The 23,066-nt window shown below is 39.5% G+C and overlaps 1 protein-coding gene across 3 annotated transcripts in view; it reads left to right on the top strand.

Moving 5' to 3' along the window:
• The window catches only part of RSRC1 (arginine and serine rich coiled-coil 1), a 365,671-nt gene that overhangs the window by 293,915 nt on the left and 48,690 nt on the right, over positions 1 to 23,066 (top strand). The window lies entirely within an intron of this gene.

The raw sequence follows: 23,066 nt of genomic DNA, 5'->3' as shown, positions 1-23,066 counted from the left end.
TTCTGTGGTTCCAATTAAAATGAGCTACTAAAGTGTCTGCTGCATATATTACTTTTATGTTGGTTTAAGTATAAAATATATACCAAAGGATTTTACTTTTCTGAAACTGTCAGCTTATTTGTTTTTGACATCATATCACTTATCTTGGAACCTGATCCTCAATTTTTGAAAGATGCTGCTGTTTAAGAAATTATTATTTAAAAAAATTAAAGTGTCAGTATATACTTTTTCTTGGATGTTTTATTATTATTTTCCAATACCATATGGGTGACTTCTGAGTTGTGACAGATTTTTGACTATACACAGTACATTTTAATTAGATTTCAAGGTGGATATCTGATCTAAGGGTGAGTGTGTGTGTGTGTGTATATATGTATATACATATATGTACATACATATATATTTTCCTAGGTTAGCCTTTGATCATCTAGTGCCCTCTGCAAATCATAATCTGGTGCCTACATGTAGATAGTATTCTAGTTGCCAAAGGGGTTGTGTTTGAGACAGACTGTCCTAGAATCAGTGGTATACACAGGCTGAAAACTTGGGATAAGAGATCCTCTCATTGAAGGATTAGAATGTGGTTAGCTCACAGTGAGGTAGAGTGGCAAGGCTCTGGCAAAGAACTGTTGTAAGGCACTGGCATCGCTACTATAGCTAATCTGAAAAGAAATAAGGGGAAGGAAGGAAGAACTGGGTTAGGAAAGGGTTGAATGTGGAGTTTGGGGAGGAGGCTGGGATCAGATAAACAAGGAGTCTGGTGGCACCTTAAAAACTAACAGATTTATTTGGGCATAAGCTTTCGTGGGTAAAAAACCCACTTCTTCAGACGCATGGAGTGAAAATTACAGATGCAGGCATTATTATACTGACGCACAAAGAGAAGAGAGTTACCTTATGTCAAAGTTAGACTCAGGACTCACAGTTTGTCAGACCACTCTGTTTTATTAGCACAGCGCTCTGCTAATGACACCCAGATAATGTGAGCACCATGCAAGACACAAACTATCTTATTTATACAGATAAAAGGGTGAGAACTTAACAAGATAACAAAGGAAGCAGAATCAGATAAGTTTACCTGGGCTAGGCATGCATATCTTATTCTATTACCCATCTTCTGTTAATGTTTTGCCATTAGCACCATTGTTTATGCCTAATGTTTCTTTCCTGGCACCTGTATTTCAACATTTCTTATTTCTGCTTAAAGGTACATACAACATTTCTTTAATCCATTCTTATTTTTACAATATAATTCATTCTACTTTCACAATCCCTCCTTTTGGTCAAGCTCACGCCATGACCAAAATTTTACTGGGTTCCACATATTAACCGTTCTTTATCTCTTTGTTCATCAGCAATATTCAAAATTATCATATTAGCACTCTGTTCTGGGGCAGTCACCTGAGTGGCATGCCTTACGCAATTTTGGGTACAACAGGAGACTAACTGAAAACATATGAAAATTATTAGGATTCCAAACAGGATAGTCAGGGCTCCCTGAAACAACCAGTTTCCTATGCCAGAGAAATTGAACAGGTTACTTAGCCACTTCCATAAAGAACTCGGCTCTTCATGGGGAAGATATGCGATTTTGTTCTAGGTGGCTAGCATGATCTATTACCTCATTGGTATCGTCAAGTATAAACACACAACATTGTTTTCCAATGAGAGCACAGGTCCCTCCTTTGGCCGCCAGCACTATGTATAATGCCTGACGGTTTTGGAGGCCACCTGTCGGATTGCCCGTTTCTTTGGCCAGGGCTCTTAAACTTTCTCCAGTTTTATTTGCCATTATTTTAACTACTTCTTTTAACCTCAGGAGCCTTTTTTGGCCTGGTGTATTACTCCCCCAAGTGGGTTAAAGGAACTGCCAATAGTCTCTTCCCAGGTGTCATTACTGTTCCATATTGTGTTAAACGGACAAGGTCCTCCAGTGAGGTCTGGGGAATTGAGCCAGGACAGGAACATCAGTTTGAGAGTGGGCTGGGATGTGGCTGCAGACCCAGCATTTAGAAATATTAAGGGTCTGAGCTATCCACACTTGCTGCTGGATAAAAGAATTGTCATTGTGGACTCCCCAGACCTTCAGACACCAACAGCCGAGGAACAGGCACCACATGTTGGAGGCAGGGCCCTTCTGGTTCTGACAACCTCAACTGAGGGAACTGTAGTCACAGTTTTATGTCCACCAGGCAGCAGGCGCTAGGCTCACTACTGCTTTTCTTGGGCCTTGCTTTAGGTAGTCGTCTGCTTCTGGCAACCCTTACGAGAACGTAGATTGTAAGGTATTGCAGGCTGTTCCTCTACGTCATCTTCTGGAGTCAAAATTGACTCTGCGTGGTCCTGAGGTGATGATTGGTTCGCTGAGGGTGGTGCATTCTTACACGGCAAAGCATGTATTCATGCTGCGGATGCCAGACAGTTTAACAGCCGTCTGGGTAGTAAGCAGTGCCTGATGATTCTTTGATACTCTTTTAAGTCTTTTTGCTTCTTTCCTTGACTCTGGCTATAACAATGGCCTTCACACCTTATCTTTTCCTGATGCATTCATTCCTCATTCACACAAACAGATTGAGAATACAAACAGTAGTATTTTATATTGAGCAAAAAGGCATTGCAAATTAAACCTTGCTAAGTTTTACAATTAACCAAGACAATTTACATTGAGACCCAGGCCTTCAATGTTTCTCTAATTTACTTAACATAGACACAATAGAGAATCCTGTCTCTTACTACCTAAATCTTAAAACAAAGAGTTAGAGAGAGGGCCCAATTTGTAATGCATATGGGAAAACAGAATCTTATAGTCCCAGAGGGTCATTTCTTTCTGCTATTCAAAAAGGGTGGCTGGTAGGATGAAATCAAATTATACATTATAAAGTCCAGCTCCTACATATCCCCCTTTTGACACTAAGATTATTAATCGCCAGTGTCACTTCTTATGTAGTAAAATACTGGGAGGTGATTTGGGCCTGTGGCTCTAGCTTTGCATACATTTGTTTTATCCACCAGCATATTTTAAACATTTCAATTAAACACATACAATTTAAAACCAAAAACAATTAGGGGTAGTAACATTAGTATGCCAGTAGTTGTGGGAGACCATCCAGATAATATGAATGGTTCTGTTTCCCACATTGTTTTGTTTGTTTTTAGGAACTATGTTACCTTTTTACCTTTTTACCTTTTTAAACAGATAATTGGTAACTGTTTGCCATTCAATGCTAAGACTGATAGAGAACTCAGCTAAATCAGTGCTTACAGTAAGCTGAGACTTTTTGGTTGTGGCAAATAGTAAATGTGATTATTGGTAAACACAGTACTTACATTACATGTACATTTGTCTACTGGTGGGTTGCTAACACTTTTATCCTTTTAAAACACTTCTTTCCAAGAATTAACACACACATTGCCCATTATACAATACTTTGGCCTAATTATTAATTGTATCCCACATACAGGATCCTAGTGAGATGCCTTTACTACAGGGCTTTGGAGCAACAGGCATGGATAAGCAAACCCACTTTTGAGGAGTCCACTTGGTACAACCTCTTCTTTAGCCAATTTAGTTTTAGGTTGGCCGAGTTTGTCCTTTAAGACATCCACTCGGTCTTGTTCCAAGATTTTAACAGTGGCCACTGAGTTTTGGGATCCCCCTGAGTTAGCCTAGACCATTTTTCCAGAAATTTACAGGAGTCCGGACCCTTCTTACAGGAGTCTGGACCCATCCTAAATATATAAAATGAGCCAGCGTTCGTTTAGGGAACTGTCCTGACTTAGACGTCTGGTTACCCATACGGGAGGACTTCACACAGCAATCGCACAAGAAGGAAATTCGGGTTAGTTGCCCACAGGCTACTGCCTCAATCGCCCTTGCTTTCACACCAAGGCTTTTACCCAAAGTGCGGTGCGGGTGCGATTGTGCAGATTCCACTCACTCAGACCGCAGGGACGGGAACCCCTTGGTCGGCCGATCCCCGGACGGAGATGGCACCCAGACTCAAACACTCCACAGGAGGACGGATAGACACAGAGACAGGACAGTCCTCAGTCCGGACAAAACACAGAAATAATTACCTGACCAGATTCCTGATGTCAGATCCCGGGATCCCTACCAGAACAGAGTGGGAACCAACAGGTTCAATGGCGTAGACTTCACTGTGGTCATGCACCTTTTCGTTATAGTGGAGGACCGCTTGGGCCAAATGCCCAGGTGCCGGCTGCCACGGTCATCCTACAAAAACAGTCAGGAATCACACAGCCCCAGTGAAGACGGTTGCCATCTCGGTGGAACCTCCAAATTGTCAAAGTTAGACTCAGGACTCACAGTTTGTCAGACCACTCTGTTTTATTAGCACAGCGCTCTGCTAATGACACCCAGATAATGTGAGCACCATGCAAGACACAAACTATCTTATTTATACAGATAAAAGGGTGAGAACTTAACAAGGATAACAAAGGAAGCAGAATCAGATAAGTTTACCTGGGCTAGGCATGCATATCTTATTCTATTACCCATCTTCTGTTAATGTTTTGCCATTAGCACCATTGTTTATGCCTAACGTTTCTTTTCCTGGCACCTGTATTTCAACATTTCTTATTTCTGCTTGAAGGTACATACAACATTTCTTTAATCCATTCTTATTTTTACAATATAATTCATTCTACTTTCACACTTACAAGTGGAGAACCAGTGTTGATAGGGCCAGTTCAATCAGGGTGGATGTAGTACACTCCCAGTAATTGATGAGGAGGTGTCAATTCCGGGAGAGGTAAAGTTGCTTTTGTACTGAGCCACCCACTCCCAGTCCCCATTCAAAACTACAATACCCACTTTGAGAATTGAGGAAACAGATTGACAGAGCGAGACGGGTACCCAGAAGTCATCTACTACAGGACAGGCCAAACAAGGAAAATAACAGAATCCCACTGGCCATCACATACAGCCCCCAGATAAAACCTCTCTAGAACATCATCAGTGATCTACAACCTGTCCTGGAAAATGATCCCTCACTCTCACAGACCTTGGGAGGCAGGCCAGTCCTCACTTACAGACAGCCCCCAAACCTGAAGCAAATACTCACCAGCAACTACACACCACACCACATAAACACTAACCCAGGAACCAATCCCGGTAACAAACCTCATTGCCTACTCTGTCCCCATATCTACTCTAGCAACACCATCAGAGGACCCAACTACATCAGCCACACCATCAGGGACTCATTCACCTGCACATCTACTAATGTAATATATGCCATCATGTGCCAGCAATGCCCCTCTGCAATGTACATTGGCCAAACGGGACAGTCTCTACGTAAAAGAATAAATGGACACAAATCGGACATCAGGAATGGTAACATACAAAAGCCAGTAGGAGAACACTTCAATGTTCCTGGACATTCTATTACAGATTTAAAAGTAGCCATATTTGAACAAAAAAGCTTCAGAAACAGACTTCAAAGAGAAATTGCAGCAATAACATCCATTTGCAAATTAAAGACCATTAATTTGGACTTGAATAGTCTTTAAGGTGCCACCGGATTCCTTGTTGTTTTTGTGGATGCAGACTAACACGGCTGCCCCCTGATACTTGGGATCAGAGAGTGACTAGAGTAGCGGGAGCTCCTGTCTAATCAATACCAACAATAGAAGCTTTTGTGGATAGAACTGCACAAATGGTGAATTATACATCCTAACTATCCTAGCCATAGACAAGTCCTGTCTATCTTGACTCATCTCCAAATGCTTCAATTCATTATGCTTCCATCTCCCAGGCTCAGTTTACTCTGACTTCCCTCTTCATGCCCCCATACCCAGTCTCTTTCTAAGTGCAGTCTCACCTGCCTTTTTTAATGTCACCCACACCCACCCTTTCCACACTGTCTCCTCTGCTGAAGTCATTGTGCACTCCCTGGTTTTTCTCTAGTTTTGATTACTGTAACCACCTGTTCTCTGCTTCTTTTCATCTCTTTCCCCCACTCCAGTCTATCTAAAATGTCACTGCTAAATTCATCTTCCTCTCCTGTCACTACAGGCACATTCAAAACCCCTCCTTGACTCCATTAATTTTCTTCCTTTCTTTTAGCACATCAAATTAAAGCTCTTTGTCTTTCCCTTAAAGCCCCTAGAAACTTCTGCTCCCATTTACCTCTCAGTTCTTATCTCCTATAAGAAACTGGAGACTGTTCCTAGAAAGGGGACAGCACAATAGAAGGTGCAAAGTGGAGAGTATGAAAGAGATGAGGCGAGCATAAACTTCTTGGTTTAATGATCTGTTTGGGGTTTTTTTAATGTAAAATGAATGCTAAGCTTTTTTCACTTCAAAGTGTACTGGGCACTCATTACATCTGACGGAAATCTTTTTCTTTTATGTTAATTTTCTAATTATTTTATCCAGATACACTGTGTGAGCTTGTTATAAAAGTAACACATCTACTCTCCCAATATTTAAATATAGCTAATACCCATTGTATCCAAATGAGATGAAGCTAAGGATATAGCCAATAAAAGGTATCACCACCTCTATATCAGCACATTCAGCCACTTTTGAAGTGAGTAACAATAATGCCTCCTCCAGCCTTTCCAGTGCTCAGTAGGCATCTGGGCGCATGTTTTTGGTTTTTTTGGGTTTTTTTTAGTTTTACTTTACTTGAAATATCTAAATTGGGGGCATTTTAAAAGTGTCTTAAGTGAAAGTAAAACTTGATAACTCAACAGTGCTTCATGGACAACCAAACTTCAAAGCAGAATACTGCCGCCTCCTGCTTGGCTCCCAGCTCAACAGTACACTGCAGGTGGCTGAACCACTTTGAAGTCTATGGTTTTTATTTAAGCAATGTATTAAACTCTCAGTGTGGCATGTTAAACAGATACTTAGATGTGAATGTGCAGACTGGCTGTCTGCAGAACATTGATAAACCAGGAAGCTGAGCAAGTGTTTCTGCTTGGAATGTTAACATTTCACACCCACTTTGCACTGGTATAAATGGGCATGTGAGGTGCAGAACAATGGAGGATCAGGTCTTGTGACTTTTGTGTTTTTTATTGTATATAATAAAAAGAATTTAAAATCCTATCAGAATAAAAAGATTGCTCAGTATTTTGATTTGAAGGCAATGAAGAGCAAAACATTATAAACAGTGTAACTTTACGTAAATAATGGCCAATACTAGTGCATGGGCTAGACTTGGACAACTATCTGTGATGACTTTCAATGGGAAGTAGGCACCTAACTGCCTTTGAAAGTCTCCCCTTGAGAAAATGTCACCTTTTAAATTTCTGAAATAAATAGATTTAATAGATCACCATGTGAGATTCTGGGTAGATTAAAAAGTGCTGATTTTAACCTATAAAACCCCAGTTGGCCCAAGCCCAGCCTACCTGAGAAATTGCCTCTATCCCCAAAATATATTGCCACAATTGCAGTCAGCAGAGACAGTGATGCTAGATCTCCCTTGATTTAATAGAGCAAAAGCTGCTGGCAGAGTATTTTTCATAAGGGCCCTGTAACTCTGGAATGTCCTTCCTCCATGGCACAGAATAGCCCAGCTTTGATCAGACTCAGGGTACCCTGCAGGGTCCATTTGTTTTTTCTGGCATTTGATGAGAGTAGGGTGGATTGAGGTATTACCCAATGTATGGGGGCCGTAGTAATCTGGAAACACTAAATTAGTAGAAGAAAGTTTTCAAAGTTTTGCCTTGCAGTTGTCATTCTTGTGGTAATATAAGTCTCTGCCATGTGCCAGCTCAAGTAATGTCTCTTCCTCTTCCTCTTTGAAACTTTTCTCAGGAAGATTCAAGTGTAGAGTCGATGAGACCCTGAGGGTAGATGAATCTAGCTTTGACCAGGAGGTTGGTTGGACACTATAATTTTAGTAAAGTAGGAGCAATCCTTTCAGCTCCTATAGTGGCTTGGAGAAGACTCAGATGCAGAAGAAATACATAACTTTTTCTACCTTCTTCATCAATAGTCATTAAAAGACTATGAGCCAAGCTGGTAAAAAAAAAAAAAATGGTTTCCTCCAGTTAGGTTCCTAAAACCATATTTAGGTGCCTGAATAAGTAACCTGATATTCAAAAGGTCTGAAAACCCAGCAGTTCCCTCTATAGTTAATGGGAGCTGTTGTGTGCACTCAGAAATTTTGAATATCAGGCCACTTATTTAGGTACTTAAACATGGATTTTGGAGTCTAAAGTTAAACACCCATTTTTAAAAGCATGGTCCCAGTAAAGTCCAAATCAACAACCTATTGCTGCTAAGAAAAGGATGGATAAACAGTACTCTTTTTTTTTTTTTTTTTTTAAATATAGAAACAACCACCATAAGAGCAGGTGTTATGCTCAGTGCTCTGTTAACAAATAGGATTTGTGTTTGAAATTCCTGCTCAGTGCTTTGAATATTTACCTTTTGGTGACCTGTACCTGCACTGCTGCTGTTATATACTTCATTCGTTACACTAGAGCATTCTTGAAAATGAGGAAAGAATATCACAGTTCCAGATGATTTATATAACCAGCCACCTGGACTGCTCTATGGTTGATCCTGAACTGAGGATAAATGAACAACAATGTACAGTCATGCAAGCGTATTACCAGAGAAGAGCTAGAATGTGTCATACTGAACTGTATATTTCCATTAGTCTGTCTAAATTAACGTAATGCTTTATTTAGAATTCTTGAATGGGCTATATAGTGATACTTTTTATCGACCTGTAATCATGTTGCCCTGGGGATAATGCTTTAGTAAACATCTGATTTTTCTGAAAAGAGGATTCCTTCCAAATCCTCCAAAGTTAAGTTACACACCTTGCTGGGTTAAAGTTTTGTGTAGATTCAAAGAAAGCTTCACATAAGACCAGTTTCTGTAGCAAACACTGCATTATGTTCAATGATTTTAGACAGTCATCTTCAAGAACTGAATTGATTGAATTCACCTGAGGATATTAGTGAATGAGAAATTAATACATCTTGCCAACATCCAGAAGTTCTGAAACAACTTTAGAATCAGTTCTACGTTGGAATCTCTTCAGAGATGAAAGAAATACTTAGGAAAATATCCTTAATGCCTCAAGTTTGGCTTTCATGTTTTTGTGATTTTCTCCATCATAAGAGGGTAGTTTTTTATGCACAAGATCATTTTCATTTCAAGAAATCCAGACTTTTGATTGAGCCAGTAGGTCTTTCAATCCACATAAGCTCAGAATCCTACTAGTTCCAGCAACAGCTACAGCAGCCATTAAAGTTTTCAACAGATTTTAAAGTATGGTGCAAAATTGCACTCTTCTCTTTTTTTATCCCCCTTCAGTGAGGGGCTTGTATTGGATTAGGTTGCACCATATTGGTTGCTGTCTTGTTTGCCAGAATCTCAGCATTCATCTTTTTAAAAAAAGTCCCTGGGACTTATGATGGCCTTAAAAATGTGAACTTGGACATTGCGGCATCAATTACTCTGACTCTGCAGAGATTCTGAAACGATAGAAGGTGTGAAATGTCTCTAACATGGTAACTCAGGGCTTGTCTATATGGGGACACTCAGAGAAATTCATTCAAATTAGCTAACGGTGTGAATTTAAAGCACATTAGTTAAACTGCATTAAACCCCATTGTGAACACTCTCATTCAGATGACCAGTGATGATGATTTAAATGTCAGCATTAAGTATTTCATTTATGAACAAATCGTGTAAGAAAGGAGCGGGATGATGATTTACACAATTTGCTGAGAGAATATTTCATTTTGGTGCCATGAGTGGGTGGCATTTTAGAGATAACGAACCATTTCCACACATACCCTCCAATCTAACTCATGGAGCCAAAAAGCCTGAGCATCTGAACCCCAAGAAACAGGAGACAATCTGTAGAGCCAAGAAGGACATCCAAGCCTTCTACGCATAGCGAGGGCTTGATTGGCTCTGGTAGCGTGTGAATGGCCAGATGGCTTTCTCTCTGGATCTGTTGGCTGTGGATCCTCACTTTAATGGACATTGTCTATTTGACTCTTCAGACTTTACTGTATCATTATCACTCAGGTCAGGTTTTCCTTGCAGTCATGAGAGAGGGATATATATTTTTTATAGAAGCAGCATACTGGAAAGTAGTTAAAAATTTCCACTACTTGCATCCAAAGAAGTGGGTATTCACCCACGAAAGCTCATGCTGCAAAACGTCTGTTAGTCTATAAGGTGCCACAGGATTCTTTGCTGCTTCTACAGAACCAGACTAACATGGCTACCCCTCTGATTTTTTTATAGAGAGAGCTTAGATTCTGATGTCAAATAATTCTGAGAGATGGGGGGTCCTATATATGTTTCTATGCCTTGCCCAAGGATGTATCTGAATCATACTAAGGGGGAGCAAAGCTTGATGAGCCCAACAGAGCATATGTGATCATATTTTAAACATCAGCACAATCTTCTTTGAGTAGCATCTATTTTTTGTGTCTAGTAGAAGGAGTTTGGGAAAGTTGCAGTGTAGACATACCCAGTGAATTTAAACTGGAGTTACTCCTGATTTACACTGGTTTAACTGAGACCAGAATTAAGCTCTCAGACTCCACATGGAAATACATTTAAGTGAACAAAAGGGCTGATTTACAATCCAGCTTCCTCAGATGACCAGAATCTGAAGACTTAGTAGGATTAGTCAAAAAGTTTGGATGTTACAGGAAGATGTGATAGTATTTCTAGACACAGGATAGGTCCAGGGAGTTTTATTTTAGGAGAGGGAATATAGTAGCCTGCCTGAAAGGATCCACATATTTGGATGGGGATATGATGGGGGGGGGAAGAATGGATAACAGAAGGAGCAAGAGAAGTCAGGAGTGTGCAGGGGATATGGGACTTGCTGAAAGGTTAGCAGCAGAGACACTTCAGAGGCAGTGGCAGGTTAGGAGTAGGAAAGAGTAGCTAGAAGAGAGGAGAAGGGGAGTTATCTCTAGATGACATTGGTTTTCTTCTTGAAAGAATTGTTTGAGGTCCTATTCTGAGAGGGAGGACATGTGGAGGTGGTAGAGATTGTTTGTGAAGGAATCAAGAAGTGTCGGTAGTTATTGTAGACAACTGAGTTAATCAGAGAGAGGTAATGTTGTGTTGCAAGAAAGATAATGAAATAAAAAGCAGAGAGAACGAATCAGCATCAGAAATGTGTAGGGTGTCTCAACTTTTTTTCATAGATGCTCAGCCACGAGAGCAAGAGTAGAACAAATGGACATACTCCTTCCTTCAAAAATTAATTAATTAATTAAAAACCTTACCACAAAAATTGGTTTTTGAACTACTTTTTAACTTGTGAATCTTTGCAGGAAGAAATCAAACTGTGTCAGCTCCAAAATGTGGAGGCCTCTTATGTAGGTTCATAAATCGGAGTCAGTGTCAGAGCAATGTCTCTTGCCTTTCTGTGGCTGAAAGGGACACAAGCTGATCAGTAAAGGAGCCAGTCGGCTGCAGCCAGTCAAGTAGAAGGGAACCTATGCAGCCCTAATGCAAACAGGAGCATCCAAGATGGCACTGCACCACAGCCATGAATTGATGTGTGTCCCTCACAAAATATGGGGCCAGAGGCCCTGGATTTCACACACTCCAAAGGGAAGCCTTGAGTAGCTGTAGAGGGTACCATAGAGTGACCTTTAGGAAAAATTGGAGATAGATTTTTCACTTTGTGGGTCAGTTTACATTTTCAAGGCTATCTTCAGAAGGGAAAATGAAGATGATACCTAACATTTGTAGGTAGAGACAGATTCACAGCTGCAGGCTCACTGAGCCCCAGAAGTTCATCTCTGGTGATGATTTGGTCCATACTTTTTCAAATATGTTTTTTATATCTTCATTAATTTCCGTATGTTTTCTGTTGTCTTATTGTGACTGTATACTAACAAACGGACACAAAAAGGAAGCTTACAAGAAGTGGAAACTTGGACAGATGACTAGGGAAGAGTATAAAAATATCGCTCAAGCATGCAGGGTTGTAATCAGGAAGGCCAAAACTAGCAAGGGGTGTGAAGGGTACAAGAAGGGTTTCTACACATATGTTAGCAACAATAAAAAGGTCAGGGAAAGTGTGGGACACCCTTAATGAATGGGGGAGGCAACCTAGTGACAGGTGGTGTGGAAAAAGCTGAAATACTCAATGTTTTTTTTTTGCCTCGGTCTTTACAGACGAGGTCAGCTCCCACACTGCTGTCCTAGGTAACACAGTATGGGGAGGAGGTGAGCAGCCCTCAGTGGTGAAAGAACAGGTTAAGGACTATTTAGGACAGCTGGACATGCACAAGTCCATGGGTCTAGATCTAATGCATCTGAGGGTGCTGAGGGAATTGGTTGATGTGATTGCAGAGCTATTGGCTATCATCTTTGAAAACTCGTGGGGATTGGGGGGGGTCCCGGACAACTGGAAAAAGGCAAATATAGTGCCCATCTTTAAAAAAGGGAAGAAGGAGAACCTGGGGAACTACAGACCGGTCAGCCTCACCTCAGTCCCTGGAAAAATCATAGAGCAGGTCCTCAAGGAAACCATTTGAGTCAGCAGTTTGCCCTTGTTGCCAAGAAGCCCAATGGCATATTGGGCTGCATTAGTAAGAGCATTGCTAGCAGATCGAGGAAGTGATTATTTCCCCTGTATTTGGCACTGGTGAAGCCACATCTGGAGTATTGCATCCAGTTTTGGGCCCCCTCCCACTACTGAAAGGAAGTGGAGAAATTGGAGAAAGTGCAGCAGAAGGCAACGAAAATTATCAGAGGGCTGGGGCACATAACTTACGAGGAGAGGCTGAGGGAACTGGGCTTGTTTAGTCTGCAGAAGAGAAGAGTGAGGGCGGGGGATTTGATAGCAGCCTTCAACTACCTGCAGGGGGCATTTCAAAGAGGATGGAGCTCGGCTGTTCTCAGTGGTGACATATAATAGAACAAGGAGCAATGGTCTCAAGTTGCAGTCGGGGCGGTCTAGGTTGGATATTAGGAAACACTTTTTCACTAGGAGGGTGGTGAAGCACTGGAATGGGTTACCTAGGGAGATGGTAGAATCTCCATCCTTAGAGGTTTTTAAGGCCTGGCTTGACAAAGCCCTGGCTGGGATGATTTAGTTGTGTTGGTCCTGCTTTAAGCAGGCGGTTGGACTAGATGACCTTCTGAGGTCTCTTCAAACCCTAATCTTCTATGATTCTAATTGTTTTGCATACAGAAATTACAAGAGGTAGCTGACCTATACAATACAGAGTGAATTGCAAACAATAGTAATTTACTGAGAAACAGCATAGAAAATCTGTAGTCTTTGTTTTCTTTATTAGTAAGGCATGACTATAATAGAAACAGGCCCTTAAGGTATAGTCCTGTATGCATACATAGTGGATGTTATGTAGTCTATATATCATAGTCCTATTAGTTTACTCCTATTTATCTTTGTGTGCAGTATTACTTAGCATTTTGCCTTATCAGTCAAATTAGTGTCACTTAATAGGCATTCCTAGAAAGAATTCTACAATTAGGGTCCTGGCTAGCAGCCTCCGCTCTCTGGCTGTCCAACTCTGAAGGCATCACCGCTGCCAGCAGCAATGGAGAAGTAAGGGTGGCAATACTGTTACCTCCCTAAAATAGCCTTGCAACTCCCCCGCCCCCACCAACCTCCTTTTGGGTAGGGACTCCCATGGTTAGAACACCATGAAATTTCAGATTTAAATATCTGAAACCATCAAATTTAAGATTTTTAAAATCCTACGACCATTACATTTACTAAAATGGACTGTGAATTTAATAGGGCCCTAGTTATGTAGATTATATTTGTTCAATTATATTAGATTATAGGAAAAAAGATTTGTTTTTTCATTATGATTTCTCTACTATATACATACGGTTCCATGGTATCAGTGAAATAGATTTTCATTCTAGTTGAATTCAAGTTTATTTCTATGGTGGTGTTTTTTGTTTTGCTTAACATTTGACAATGTCTTCATCATTGATGTAGATCTTTTGGTTTAACCAAGTAAAAGTTTGAAGAAATATTTATAGTGTACAAGTTGCCCTGTATTTTTTGACAGCTGCTATTTAATTATTCTTAGTCTATTTATTAATATTTGCAACAAAGATTACCGTTGCTTAAAATAACTGTAGATTTAACTCTGTACTGCTATAAACCTTTAATCAAATTAAAGCACATTAATATAAAATTTAAATTACTGGATCTTTAGACTTCCAAATTTCATTCTCTCTTGTGGCATCACAGTATTGCTTCTGTGACAAAATCTCCATCCCAAAAACAAAAAGTTGAAGTTGCATAGTTCAGCTACAAGCTTCTGGAACTGAATGTAACCTTTACTAATGAAAAGTTTAGCCTTATATTTGTGGTAAGCAAAATCTATTGTATAATAAGCTTATTGTTTCTCAGCTCATGAAAAAAGGTTATTCTTTCTCCACCCTTTAGTAATGGTGTTTTAACATTACTTTTATTGTAATTTTATTGCCAAATCAGGTGTGAGATTAGATGTTGGATGTTACATGTAATCTGCTCAGAAATCAAATCATTTGACCTCCAAACCCACCAATGCACCCTCCTGCTGGTTTGCTGTTAAATATGCAGCATTTTCCTGTCATGAATACAAATGGAGGACAAATTAGAATCTACAGACAGCTGACCTGCGCTACAGATTAGAGACTAGGGGCTTGTGCTGTTTTAAAAGTTTTAATTACCATAGTCCCAATAGCCAGTTGAAGGACACACACAAAAATCAGTTTGTAACAAAAAAGCAAAGAAAGAAAGAGAAAGAAAGAAAAAGCTCACTCCTCCTAATTTGAATTTTTCAGTTTGATTACGTTTGCACTTCCATTGGAGCTATGCTAATTTGCTGCATGAAATTAGGTCTATTAATAAAAAATGCACTACTTTTACAAAAGTATTTTCAATTGAGCAATTTTTCTGTTTTGTTTTGCTTATTTCCATTTTGGACTAGCTGAAAATGACATCAAAACCTTCTGAGAATTTTACTGTCAAACCTGATTTTACCTCAACGCCTGGCAAGTCAAATTCAAAGTAGCTGAAATGTGTAGTAGTAATAGCGAGAATAATATGGCGCAATATAAGTACTTTCAGAGGAAAAGTGTGTTCCTTTTACATCCAACCCAAATGTGTTGGATTGCATTACTGCAGGATGTTTGAGTTGTTTCCCTTAATATATCATGCATAATACAATTATAAGACTTTGTTTTTTAAGATGTAGCTAGTCATGAAAACATATTTTATACAATTGTCTGGAGATGTGGTGCAATGATAGCACTGTTTTGGTCCATAATAGGGATTAATGTATGAAAGGTTTACAGAGGATTATAGGGAAAAGATGGTTTTTAAAAATCATTTTAGATATCAAAGGAATAGAACTAAATAAGGATTTGTTCCTTTGAATTTAAAAAATAAATTTCACTAATACTTGCATTAAGGAATATATTATCCTGATGCCTTCATTCTTGAATTTGCATTTTTTGTTTCTCATGTGTGTTGGCCCAGTGTTGAATTGATTAGTTATGCCTAGCTAGTAAGCAGTGAAACATTTTTATATACACTAGGGAAATAAATTTGGCAGAAAATCAGCATGAGTAGATTTAATTATCACTCTGAGACCTTTTCCTTTTCTAGCTTAGTGATCCTGAAACTCCACGTGTTTCAATGAAATCTGTGTGGACGCTAAGCTTCGCTTCCCAATTTGTTCCTCCACACAATGATAAGCCAAGCAATTACTGGTTTATTGATTTTTCATCATGGCAAATTTAAAGTTGATTTTTTTCCTGAAAAGGCAGGGGTGATTAAGTGTTTCCCCTCGGTTTAGTACAAGAGAGCTATGTGGCAGAATCTAATATCCTGAGGTCAACCTCTGCAGGCAGATAATACGGTGTCTTGGCCACATGTTAAGGAGAGAAATCAGGACTACAAATGTGATAGGATATATGTGGAGACAGTTTAATTTGCTCCATTTATATGAACAAGTCATGTGGCACATGCTTGGAAAACATCATTTTGAATAGGCTTGGAAATAAAAACCACGTGGGCAGAAAGGATAAATGAGTACAAACAAGAGAAGCATTTGCTACTCAAGGGACAGAACTATCTTTTAAAACCGGAAATAAGTAAAGCTTTGACATTTTGTTGTTTTAATAATTGACTGAAATCTACGTTACCCTGCAGATAACTTTATATTCTCCTTACCGTTTGAGCCACATTTAAAAAATTACAGTCATACAGGTCCCAAAATGATTGTGTCTACATAATATCTATATCACGTAAACATACCAGTAACAATTAAGGTGTAATATGCTGTTAATGTTTGTGGTTTATTTTGAAGCCCATGGATTTAGAGAATTTAATTGGAAGCAAAAGAATATCACTTTACAAAATGGTAAAATGCATTGCTAGAGTTTAGCTGTTCTTATAAAAACACAGAATTCATGTATTTGGCTGAAACAGTAAAGCAATCAGCAGATAAAGCTTGTGTGTTTTGGAAAAAAAATCAATTTGATATTTTATTTCAATAGAAATTTAGACCTGTTTTAAAATCCTTAAAAAGCTAACTTATACTTACTCTGAAGTTATTTAAGCAATTTGGGAAAATCTTTATGCTTTCCAAGACATTGTTTGGAATTTAACCCAAAACTGAGCCAGTCAACATTTAGCAGTACGTTGTAGTGGAGGAATGGCAGAAAATGTGAAGTTTTAAAAGATTTGCTAGTCAGTGGAAGATGTATGAATTGCAGTGTCTAAGAGTGATGAGATAGAACTGCAATATCCAGTTTTTGAATGTCCCAAAGTTTGAAGGTGGGGTCTGTGCTTTGGTTTTGTTTTGATTTATTGCTGAGAGGGACAGACAATCTAGATTCAAATTCTAAACGTGCCCACAAAGTTAAGACACTTTGTTTTGGGTTTGAAACCATGTTGGTCTATAATTTTAGCCACCTTTATTAGTAGTACAAAAGGTACAGGGTATGAAAAGCATATCTTGCCACGGCTCATTTTAGATCTCTACACTGAGAGTGAAATATTTTTTAAAGGATTACACAGATTAATTTGAGATTGAAACCATCAAAGGACTTGCATCACCTTTTTAAAATCAGTTTCCTTATCTGTACATATTGCCTGATATGTCACTATTATGATATAATTAGTGCAATACTTTCAGTTAACACTGACTTACTAAGTTGCAAATGGCATGCAACAAATGGAGATATGAACATTTCTGACTTAGAACACCAAGCTTAGAACTTTCATAAAGATTATCTGTAAAGGAATGCAGCCCCTTACATCATTCTATTCTGTTGCTCCTGACAGTATTAACATCAGTGACCTTCCTAATGGTCATGGGGTCCACTCACTGCTAGGGGCACCTCCTTCTGGCCACTGTGGGGATTAGCACCTTCCAGGTGCTGCACCCTTCTCTGCTGGTTTTTGCACCTGTCGTTCTCTCTCACCCTGTGACCCCTCTCGCTCCAGGAGCTGCAGCTTCCTCTTTGTGAGCTGTCCCTCTGGCCATGTCACTATTGTCTTCCCCTTCCAGGGTATGACAGTCTTTTGTGGCAAACTGTCCCTCTGCGCCATTTCCCTAGTGGATGGTAAGGGGACCTGGGCCCACCCTCTACTCTGGGTTCCATCTCAGGGGCCCTCTCTTCAGAAGCCAAGGTCCACACTATCCTATGACTTGCTGCTTTTTCCCCTGAGCCTTTCCTACCTTTCTGGCTCACCTCCTCTCTGGGTTTGCCAGCTGCACAAACCCCTCCTCTCAGGGAGTAATGATAGGCAATTTGCATCTTGAGCCCGAAACACACCTCCCTTCTCCCAGGGAGTGACTGCAGATTACTTCGCTGCAGCCCCTTTCTGCTCTCAGCTCCTGGGTTTTACACCGGCCCTTCCTGTTCCTGTGCAGCTGAGCCTCATCTCTGATTAATCCCTGCTCCCTGGCTGCTTATCCAGGTGCAGCCTGGGCAATTAATTGGCCCACCTAGCCACTTTAACCCATTCAGGCCTTGTGTGGTGTGGGCACCCTGTCACAGAGGTATTGTGAAAGCAGAGTAGCCAATAGCAGTACAGGTTCTGAGGACGGTGGGCGAGAGCATCAAGGAAGAGCTGTCATGTGGCAGGAAACCCAGAGATCTGGGAGATCCAGTGGGTTTTAGAGGATTTTCATAACTGGCATTTCTATGCTCATTCTAAATTTAAAACTATAGGTCCCATTTTTACTTCCATCCTTAAGTCATTGGAACAGAGTTCTGACATGAAGATCTGCTTTGAATAGTAATGTTCATGGCAAACTAAAACAAGGGTACATGTCATTTTAATTAACACATCTGATATTAAAAATAAGCATTGTGTGTTGATCTAATAGATATGAAAAACATTGGTTAAATCTGCTACAGAAAGGTTCAATTGCATGAGGTCATCCATGTAGCTGTAATAACTTAGAGTGCTTTACTCAATGATAAGAAAATATATTAAGATGCCCTTAAATTCATTAGTTATTTCCTAAGGCCATACTTAATGTTCAGTTAATTTTATTGTAATTCATTGTTATGGCTGTGACCTGAACTCACTCAGATAAGCCTCTAAAATATATTGTATATATACAGTGAAAGAAACTCAATTTGCATTTTAATTCATATATGGAAAAGTTTCTTAATTATTACACCAGTGCTTGGTCTTTTGAGGGATGACAAGTCAGTTCACTCATTTAGCTTACATTTATGCAGATTTTTTAACTTTTTGATGTGTCATAAACACATATTATTTAATTTTGGAAAATGAATACTCCAAATTTTAGCAGAAATTCCCATATGTACTAATGTGAACAAATGCTTTATTGTCTTAATCTTATTAAAATTTTAATTTCAAATCCTTCCAGTATACCCTCGTAAATGGTAGATTTTAAGTTCTACTCCACCCTTTGTGTCCCTGGTGTGTGTAAATGTTGCTTCATTAAGCTGACACAACCACCTGGTGTTGAGTTTCCAGTCTCTAGAGAATATTTCAGCATCTGGTACATACTGTGATCTTTTTTCTTTGTGTTTAATCTTTTTATGGGCATGTTATTATAAAAAGTGAGCAGAAACAAATGAAAGATAATCTAAAAAATAATAAAAAGGTGTATGTATAGTTACAGTGGCATTCAGCATAACTCAGTGATTCTCAACCTGTGGGGCACGGAACCCTGGGCATCTGCAGACTATGTCTAAGGGGTTCATGAAAAGTTACCATTACCATAGAACAGTGGGTTACAAGCTGTGGTCTACAAGCTGGGGGACCACAGACTATGTCTAAGATTTCTGAAGGGGGTCCGCCCCTCCATACAAAAATGTTTAGGGGTCTTCAAATGAAAAAGATTGAGAACCAATGGTATAACTTACATATAGCATACTATGAAAATCATCCAAAGTAAACAATTTTTGTATTATAAAATGGCTTTAGGAAATTCTGCATTCTGATTGGTCAGTAGCCAAGACACAGCACAGTTTGTCAGGACTATCCCATCAGGAATAAGATCAGTGCACCTCCAAAGGTAATAGCTAGTGACTAGTCAAAATCAGGCTTCTGATTTAAGTCTGTTGTTTTAAAAAAATCAGCATTTTAATTTAAAAATTGACTTTTTTAAATTTTAAACTACTTTCTCCCTGTCCATCTTCTCCCTGCTATCACTCTGTGCTTCATGTTCTGACACCAACCTTCCCACTTTCAACTCCCTCCTGAAGATACAGGGTGAAATCCTGGCCCCATTGAAGTCACTGGGGCCAGGATTTCATCAACACTTTTCCTGCATTGCCTGCAATAGCATTTTAAAAAAGAATCTACCTCTAATTTACTTCCATCAGGCTTCCAAGTATGTTCCATCTTTTCTGTTTCTGTTGGTTAGAATGTAATTTCTTTGGTACATATATATTTTATTTTGTATGTCATAGAGCGTGAGGTTCATAGTTGGCATTTAAAAGAACAATCATCATCATCATAATTCTGCTGCTTTCCTTCCTCTGCATTTTCCCTTTTCCCTGCCACTATCAAACCTTTGAAACCTTCTTCTCTTCGTGACCTATCGGGATTCCCAACCCACCATAACTTTTGAAGAGCTGCCAAGTGGAAGCTGCTTGGATATGCAGCTAAGTAGCAGCATTTCAAAGAGTCAGTGGTTTTCTCCGAAGCACTGTCACTCTCTTGACCACATCAGAGTGTCTCCTGCTTTGTCTTATTTTGGGGTGGGGGGAAAAAAGCCTAAATAGCTGCAGGGAAGGCTGGGCCCAAAAGAAAGGAGCAGAGCAAAGGAGGCAGAAAAGATTTGAAAAACAGGGAAGCTGTTGTTTTTATTATTTATATAGAACCTAAAATTTTCCAGGTATTTTATGGAGAAATGTGAAGATAAAAGTTTACTGCCCAGAATCTAAGCCCTAATTCAGCAAGGACTTAAGTATGTGCTTAAGTGTCACTAAAAGAAACTAAACGTAAGCACTTGCTTTTGTGCTCTGGAACATAAGAACATAAGAACGGCCGTACCGGGTCAGACCAAAGGTCCATCTAGCCCAGTATCTGTCTACCGACAGTGGCCAATGCCAGGTGCCCCAGAGGGAGTGAACCTAACAGGCAATGATCAAGTGATCTCTCTTCTGTCATCCATCTCCATCCTCTGACGAACAGAGGCTAGGGACACCATTCTTACCCATCCTAGCTAATAGCCATTTATGGACTTAGCCACCATGAATTTATCCAGTCCCCTTTTAAACATTGTTGTAGTCCTAGCCTTCACAACCTCCTCAGGTAAGGAGTTCCACAAGTTGACTGTGCGCTGCATGAAGAAGAACTTCCTTTTATTTGTTTTAAACCTGCTGCCTATTAATTTCATTTGGTGACCCCTAGTTCTTGTATTATGGGAATAAGTAAATAACTTTTCCTTATCCACTTTCTCAACATCACTCATGATTTTATATACCTCTATCATATCCCCCCTTAGTCTTCTCTTTTCCAAGCTGAAGAGTCCTAGCCTCTTTAATCTTTCCTCGTATGGGACCCTCTCTAAACCCCTAATCATTTTAGTTGCTCTTTTCTGAACCTTTTCTAGTGCTAGAATATCTTTTTTGTGGTGAGGAGACCACATCTGTACACAGTATTTGAGATGTGGGCGTACCATGGATTTATATAAGGGCAATAATATATTCTCAGTCTTATTCTGTATCCCTTTTTTAATGATTCCTAACATCCTGTTTGCTTTTTTGACCGCCTCTGCACACTGCGTGGACATCTTCAGAGAACTATCCACGATGACTCCAAGATCTTTTTCCTGACTCGTTGTAGCTAAATTAGCCCTCATCATGTTGTATGTATAGTTGGGGTTATTTTTTCCAATGTGCATTACTTTACATTTATCCACATTAAATTTCATTTGCCATTTTGTTGCCCAATCACTTAGTTTTGTGAGATCTTTTTGAAGTTCTTCACAATCTGCTTTGGTCTTAACTATCTTGAGCAGTTTAGTATCATCTGCAAACTTTGCCACCTGTTTACCCCTTTCTCTAGATCATTTATGAATAAATTGAATAGGATTGGTCCTAGGACTGACCCTTGGGGAACACCACTAGTTACCCCTCTCCATTCTGAGAATTTACCATTAATTCCTACCCTTTGTTCCCTGTCCTTTAACCAGTTCTCAATCCATGAAAGGACCTTCCCTTTTATCCCATGACAGCTTAATTTACATAAGAGCCTTTGGTGAGGGACCTTGTCAAAGGCTTTCTGGAAATCTAAGTACACTATGTCCACCAGATCCCCCTTGTCCACATGTTTGTTGACCCCTTCAAAGAACACTAATAGATTAGTAAGACATGATTTCCCTTTACAGAAACCATGTTGACTATTGCTCAAGAGTTTGTTTTTCTATGTGTCTGACAATTTTATTCTTAACTATTGTTTCGACTAATTTGCCCGGTACCAACGTTAGACTTACCGGTCTGTAATTGCTGGGATCACCTCTAGAGCCCTTTTTAAATATTGGCGTTACATTAGCTAACTTCCAGTCATTGGGTACCGATGCCGATTTAAAGGACAGGTTACAAACCTTAGTTAATAGTTCCGCAACTTCACATTTGAGTTCTTTCAGAACTCTTGGGTGAATGCCATCTGGTCCCGGTAACTTGTTAATGTTGAGTTTATCAATTAATTCCAAAACCTCCTCTAGTGACACTTCAATCTGTGACAGTTCCTCAGATTTGTCACCTACAAAAGCCAGCTCAGGTTTGGGAATCTCCCTAACATCCTCAGCCGTGAAGACTGAAGCAAAGAATCCATTTAGTTTCTTCGCAATTACTTTATCGTCTTTAAGCGCTCCTTTTGTATTTCGATCGTCAAGGGGCCCCACTGGTTGTTTAGCGGGCTTCCTGCTTCTGATGTACTTAAAAAACATTTTGTTATTACCTTTGGAGTTTTTGGCTAGCCATTCTTCAAACTCCTCTTTGGCTTTTCTTATTACACTCTTGCACTTAAGTTGGCAGTGTTTGCGCTCCTTTCTGTTTGCCTCTGTGAATAAGGATGGGCTTACTCGTATATATTAAGTTAAGTTTGTGTATAAGCACTTTGCTGAATCAGGGTTTAAGTAGATAAAAATTGTGGGGATAGGCTGCAAGAGCAAAGTTACTTTACCAGTGAAACCCTGGGGAAAAACCCAGGAAATGCTTTAGTTTTTAAAAGTATAATTATTTTTCTTCAGGTTTTTTTTTCTATTTGAATCATTTTAAAGCTGGAACTATTTTTTTCTGGTGCAAGAATATATCTCTTGGCCCTGTCACAACATATTACCTAATTTTATACCAGTAGCATATACAATATAGCAGTGATTCCCAAACTGTTGTCTCTGGAGCTCTAGCTGGTCACATGGTACGAACTCTCCCCTTTGTTTCTGCCTACTGCATTAAAAGAAACTAAAGATATGTTTATTACTTTTAGTATTAACTTTCCATGTAAGCAATTGCTGTAGTTGCCACCAGGTCTTAGTACCATCAAGCATGGGAAGGAAGATGCTTATGAGAAAATTTGTCATTTAGTATATGGTCCAGCTATGAAAACAGTTGA

This window comes from Mauremys reevesii, linkage group 9, assembly GCF_016161935.1.
Source record: "Mauremys reevesii isolate NIE-2019 linkage group 9, ASM1616193v1, whole genome shotgun sequence".
Lineage (NCBI taxonomy): Eukaryota > Metazoa > Chordata > Testudines > Geoemydidae > Mauremys > Mauremys reevesii.
The sequence above is the reverse complement of the archived record's forward strand: the minus strand, read 5'-3'. Positions and strand labels throughout refer to the sequence as shown.